Source organism: Balaenoptera physalus (genome assembly GCF_965194825.1).
Source record: "Balaenoptera physalus genome assembly, chromosome: 7".
Lineage (NCBI taxonomy): Eukaryota > Metazoa > Chordata > Mammalia > Artiodactyla > Balaenopteridae > Balaenoptera > Balaenoptera physalus.
In genome coordinates this window covers 61225323-61232315 of record NC_138886.1, presented here as the reverse complement: position 1 = coordinate 61232315, position 6993 = coordinate 61225323, and the positions used below count along the sequence as shown (strand labels likewise).

Here is a 6993-nt window from a genome sequence, read left to right as displayed (position 1 = left end):
GAGACAGAATATAAAAAACTATCAAAGAGAGGGAAGAGGCATAAAGTAAATGATGAGAATAGTTAACATATTTTAATTACAATCTCAAAAGAAAAAAGAGAGAGAGAGAGAGAGAGAGAGAGAAGTCATATTTGGAAAAGAATGAATGAGAACTTTTTAGACTGATACAAGATATCAAGGGAGAGATTAAATATACCCTATAAAACACAAACAGTATAAACAAACAAACAAAAAAATCCACAATTACACATGCATATTTTTACAGAAAACATTTAAATAGAAGATTCTTTGGGGAGCCAGAAAAATAAGGCAGATTACTTTCAAAGGATCAAAAATTAGACAACTAACTTGTAAATAACTAACTTGTACCAGTAATGGAAGCTAATTATATCTTCAAAGTAGTGATTAAAAAATCTCCTCAAAAGAATTCAATAGGATAATTCATCCTAATTTGAAAGTACCCTTAAAGAAACACTGACATCCTCAGAAAAGCTAAAAAATAATTCATATTTACTAGAAGTACTATAGGATAGAATAGGGTATTTTTCAGCAACAAGGAAAATGATCCCAAATGGAAAACTGACAGAGAGAACAAAAAGATTTCAAAATGAGTGTACAATTTTACACTGAAACAAAGTTTTATAGGTCCATTTGCTCCACATGCTGCAGAATATTTGGTGTTTTCATTTTAGCTATTTTAGGGGCTATGTAGTTGTATCATTTTTGTATATATTTATATTTATTTACTGGCTAATGATGCTGAGAATTTTTAATATATTTATTGGATTTTTCTTTTAAGAAGTATCTGTTTAAGTATTTTTCCAATTTTCATTGGTTTATTCACCTTATTACTAAGCTCCAGATTTTTATTTTAAAAAATATACTGTGGATAGAATTCCTTCTCAGTCAGATATGTGACTTACAAATATTTTCTAATAGATATCTATTGATTACACTTTTTGATGAGCATAGATGTTTGGAATATTTGTAAATTCCAAATTAACAATGTTTTATCTCGTAGTTCATACAGTCTTTGTCCTCTTCAAGATATCTGGTCTAACTCAAAATTGTGAAGTTATACTTCTGATTTCTTCTATTGTCCTATTGATTTTAAGTTTTGGTCTAACAGTCCATCTCAAATTGATTTTTGTGTAAGCCATGATATGAGCCAAGAGCAGCAGCACCTTCTGCTGCTGTTTTTTTCCTTCTTCCTCTTCCTCCTCTTCCACCTCCTCTTCCTCCTCACCTATTTCCCCCCCCCCCCAACTATGCAAAACCTACACTTAAGAAGTGGTGAGTTATGATTCTTTTTCTCAAGGATAGAGTATCTACATGAATTATTTAAAATTCTCCATGGGAGATTTGTTTATTCTCCATTTTAAAATTAATCCAATCATTTATTTGTATCAGCATGGACTCATAGTTATTTTATACATTGGTTTAAAATCCTATACTATTTGATTTATTTTGTTGTTCATATTGTTTTGAGACTCATGAGAGGAGAAGCCAAAATTTTTGGTGACTCTGTATTGCAAAGTTATTAAGGGTTAACTTTTAAACAATTGACAAGATTGTTAAAAAAAAAAAAAAGTAACTGGATGTAAATGAGACAGAGAACTCTCTGTGCAAATGATTTAGTCTAGAAATTAATTAATTAATATAGCACTTGGCATCAAGGGGCTAAGTTCAATCATTAATGCCTTATCATGTAATAATCAAAATTTAAGCATAAATTCTTCAAATAAATATTATATATACAAAATAACACACTTGAAAAGAGGAGGAAAAATAGCTGCCTCTGCTTTGCAGAAACTATATTCTAACATCCAAAATCAAGTTAAAAAACAGACTTAAGATAATGTCTAACTCCCTGAACTAAGAAAATTTAAATCAGTGTAGGCTTTTATGAATGGTTGAAGGAAGCATCAACAAGGAAAAAGCAGCATATCCTTAATATAATACCTAAAATGAAAAATATTTCATTCTGTGGGATGATATAACATGAGATGTAATAGAAACGTGTTTGTCTCTTTTATTCTAAGAACACTACTGTTTACATTGGATAATGGACACAATACAGATAAACTTCATGAAGTTGTATGTAAAAGTCTGCAATGCTTAAAGGGTCCATAAGTAAATCAACAAAAGATGATTTACTATTAAAATGTTCTTAGACATTCTATGTGACATGAATAGATGAGTGATGTACAGTCTTAAAATGAAAAATTTATTCACTTAAAAGTGTTTAAAATTATTTCCAAGGAGTGATGATAAATAACCCCTATGTTCAGTGAGAAGCTAATACAGAAAACAGAAACATTTAGGAGACTTCCCAAATAACATCATTACATTTAGTAGTAAGGGGAGTAAAGCCAAGTTTCTGTGTATTATTTGCATTTTCTATATTATCAGAATACAAATTTTAAATGTAACTTTGAATTTGAAGAACCATCTACATTGCTGCAGACTTTAAATAATTTAATTACCCACAGAGATATGACATCAGATATGACACACAGAAACAGCATTATTAGGGTAATTTCTGACTTAGGAATTTCTAAATCAAAGTCTTTTTTTCCTATATCTGGGGAGAAAAGCTGTTAAAATTAGCCACATGAATTAGTTCATTTTATAGGTAAGCTGTTTGTGCTCAAAAAATGTTAATGACCTTTCCAGCTTTTCATAGTAGCAGAAGCAGAATGAAAACTCAAGACCCTTCCCTTACTCACACTTTCATTTTTCTATTCAAATGTAAAATAGACATTTTAAAGAACTAGAGCATTTATACATTTTTAAAACGTGATGTTAATAAAACAAAACTTATCACAAGTGTTCATAATCATTGTGTCTGGGAGTTGTCCACACGGCATCCTATAGTTGCTGTTGGTGATAACGAGTAAGGTTACAGAAATGGGTATGTAGCTCAGATTCTGCAGTTCAGTGTTCAAGAGACAGCAGCATAGTGGTAAAAAATAGTGTTTGCTGTCTTTATTTTTATTAGTTACCAGTTTTGTGGGTGTGAAAGGTAACTGTGAGGACACTAGCTATAAGAAAAGCAACAGTAACTTTTCTCTCTCATTATTAGTTACAGCATTAGCTCTTGAAATATCTTGTCCAGTTTTAGCTCCACTTACTTCCAATACTCCCTCTTCCCGAAAAGGTTTTAAGCACGATTCCATCTACTAGTCTATTTTTCAGTTAAAAAAAAAACTGTGCTGAACTGTGACAAATTACATCAATAAACCTTGATAGTATAAATGTATCATTATATGACTAAGTCTAAAATAAGTCTCCTTCAAAACCTTTTTTTTTTTCTTTTTGGTAGAAGGAAAAAAAAACCCACACCACTGAAATTCTCATTGAATCATTACAGTAAGAAAATAAAGCAATTATCCTGTGATCCTCAAATTATAAGTAGGAATATTCTAACTCATATGTTAGAGAACTTCATATGTTGTGAATTTTATATTTCATAACCTTTGAGCCAAGTTTGGTCTTATAAAAGCAGAGGTATTCCAAAAATACTCCACCCCCTTTCTCCCTTGGGACCAACACTTTAGAAGTGGAAAAAACCATAAATTTCTTAACCTTCCTTGAGAGTGAGATGGCCCTGTGACTCAGTTTTCATCAATGAAGTATAAGGACAAACCAGCAAAATTTCTAGGGAACTTACATGAAATTTATTTCTGATTTTAAAAAACATAATGGAATAGCTCACTGGCAGATCTTTTTCCTATTCTTTCCTCACTGAATGGTAATATGACGTATAGAGCTGTTGAAGTCACATTGTATTCACAGGCAATAAACACAATAAACGAAAGCCAACACACAAAACAATGAATGAGCAAAAAGACAGAAAGAGAACATGAACTTAATAATATCAATGAACTACTGAAACAATCTTTCAACTTTCCAGCTCCAGATTCCTCATTAAGTAATGGGTCATCTTGTGGTTTAGGACACTGATAATCAAGTGTTCTGTTGCTTGTGGCTGAATGTATCGTTTTGTGAGCTGAAGCCTTCTCTGAGATTCCAGCAATCATATATAAAATTGAGATGTAGTTCTAAAGACGTGGTGGTTTACATTTAAGTAAAAGTGAAATTATACATAGAGAATACCACACTTAAGCAAGTAAGACCTCTGGACTCAATTTTTCAAAAGAATTGAGTTCATTATGCTTTACACAACTTTGGGGTCAGGGATAGCATTTATTTCTGTCCTTCTAGATTTGCAGATAAACATTGAAAGAAGGCCCCTGACCTCAGTTAAATAAAAAGAATTTGAGATATTAATCATGGTGAATGCCATAAACTATACCAGAATATTATATGGAAAAAATACCACTGGCTTCAATAACTTTAAAGAACTAATGACTACTCTACAGTGTACACTGAAGTCTTTTTTTTTTTTTTTTTTTTTTTTTTTTTTTTAAATTTTTTTTTTTTTTTAACCCCACATTTGTTTATTTATTTATTTTTGGCTGTGTTGGGTCTTCGTTTCTGTGCGAGGGCTTTCTCTAGTTGCGGCGAGCGGGGGCCACTCTTCATCACGGTGCGCGGGCCTCTCACTATCGCGGCCTCTCGTTGCGGAGCACAGACTCCAGACGCGCAGGCTCAGTAACTGTGGCTCACGGGCCCAGTTGCTCCGCGGCATGTGGGATCTTCCCAGACCAGGGCTTGAACCCGTGTCCCCTGCATTGGCAGGCAGATTCTCAACCACTGCGCCACCAGGGAAGCCCTACACTGAAGTCTTAATGTCAGTCTCCAGAAATTCTAATTATTCATCCAATACGATCTTGTACATAATTAAGCAAAAATTCTTAGGCATCATGTTGCTGGATTAGCTAGTATTCAAACATTCAAGTGAAAATTATATCTTCATAAGTAAGAAAAGTATGCAGAGGTTAATAACCTAGATGATGTTTTTTTCTAAAATACAAATATAAAAGAGTTTAAAGTTTTTGAATATTTCAACTTTGGGTACTATTTTGTAAGAGATTCTTAAATGACTGACTTCAATTAACACTGTCCTGCTTAAGGCACTTGTGATAGCTTAAGTACCTTACTTGGCAACAATGATCGAATGAGGATTTTTAAATCAAAAAAAACCTTTATCTATAAAGATAATGAAATATTAACGTGGAATAACTAGACTCACTAAATAGAACAAACATTTTGCATGTAACATTTAACATGAGCATAATTATATTGTTATGGCTGTGTTTACATACAATCTATTCATCCATGTTGCATGTATTGTTACAAAATGGATATTTTTGATTTTAATCTTATTTTCCTGGGACTCAACTAGATTCAGGCCACTCAGTGTGTAACAGCAGCTAGGAACACAGCTCTAGCTCACATGGGATAATTCTAAATGAATCACATCATTGCTTCAAGGTTGTTACAATAATTGCAGTGATAGCTCAATCACTCTCATCAATTTACCAATATTTTCTTCCTGGGGTATTCGTTCTTTCATTATTTTTTAAACTCGTTGCTGCTTTCCTCATTTCATTACCAAAAGAATTTTCTTTTGATATTTCCTTCCTAATTTAAATAAAAATAAAATTAGCTAAAATGAGCACATTGCTTTTTTCTGGGTCTATTCCTCCTCTGAGAGGCATTTTCAGAAACTATCTTTTTCTTTTCAGGTGGGAATCATTTTACCTTTTTGGTTGAATGATGAGTGGTAGCCAAACTCTCTTTTATCTATTGTTTTCTTTCAATCAAAATCTCCGTATAACTATGAGGCTACACTAAAATATGAGGGCCCTATTTTAAAACAGAACAATAACAACAAAAAACCTAAATAAATAATCAACATGAACAAAAAAAGACCATAATGGGTAAACAATAGTCTACATTTATGTGGGGAATAAAAATATTTTTTATACTGTTAGATGATCATTCTATAAGACTGGTGAACAGAAAGCAGATTTAAATAATAAGAAATCCCTTTACTATCAGGAAAGAACATTACAATTTGATGTTGAATTCTTTTGAAGAGGGCTCTTGATACAAACCTAGAAACATAGGCGAAAGTTGCTTTGATGATTATTACTCAAGTTTTGTTTGTTTGCTTAATGTTTGTTTGATGAAAAGCACTATTCATTATATCTGAAATCCCTTATACTATCCTGAACCATCTGAAGAATAGAGGCAAAAAAGGTAAGGTTTGAAGCCTATTAGAATGGCAGCATACTGCACCAATCCATACTGGAACACAGGATGTTGATGGTATTCCTCTGGCTTGCTTCTAATCTTAAGCCACTGACCAAAACCCAGGAAGAATGAGCAGGCTCACCGTTTTTATTTCTAAGAGACAAAATGCAATAAGCAACATATGTTCCTGCTCACACTAACACAAAAGTCTCATTTTGGTTATTAATACTGAAAAGACTCAGACTGAGTTAAACCATTAATTATTGTGACAGCATTTATTCTCCCAGTGGCTTATATATGATTAACCATAACATATGTTGCACTGTTTAAAAAAAAAAAGTAAAGCAAAGGAAGAATCAGTGAAGAAAAACTGCATTTTTTTCTGGCAATGTGATGAAAAACACACCTGTACTCTCTCCATTTGTCTCTTTTACTCTAGCCTCTTCCTTATGTCTTAACTTGTGTATCAGGAAGGTTTAAAAAGCTCTTCAACTGCTTCTGCTTTGAAACAGAATTTACATTTTAGCTAGTAAGACTTTGACATCTGCATGCCAAAAAAGAAGAAAACAATAAATATGTTGAATGCACGTGTCAGTCCAAATCTCAAAGGCAGCATATTCATCAGAAATATCAATTAAGGTGCAACATTTTGCTTTAAGTGTGAAGTTTTGTTTACATTCTTTAAGGGGTGTTGCATCCTTTTAGATAACAATACTGAGTGTATTTAATACACTAAGTCCCCTACATATGAATGAGTTCCGTTCCGAGAGGGCGTTCGTAAGTCCAAATTTGTTCATAAGTCCAACAAAGTTAGCCTAGGTACCCAAC

General features: G+C 32.7%; 1 long non-coding RNA gene across 1 annotated transcript; it reads left to right on the top strand.

The window, feature by feature from the left end:
- Positions 1 to 926: 926 nt before the first annotated feature.
- Positions 927 to 4994, top strand: LOC309665016. Its single transcript, XR_014266158.1, has 2 exons — positions 927 to 4384; positions 4737 to 4994. It is a non-coding gene; the product is annotated as an uncharacterized lncRNA (long non-coding RNA).
- The last annotated feature ends 1999 nt before the right edge of the window (positions 4995 to 6993 follow it).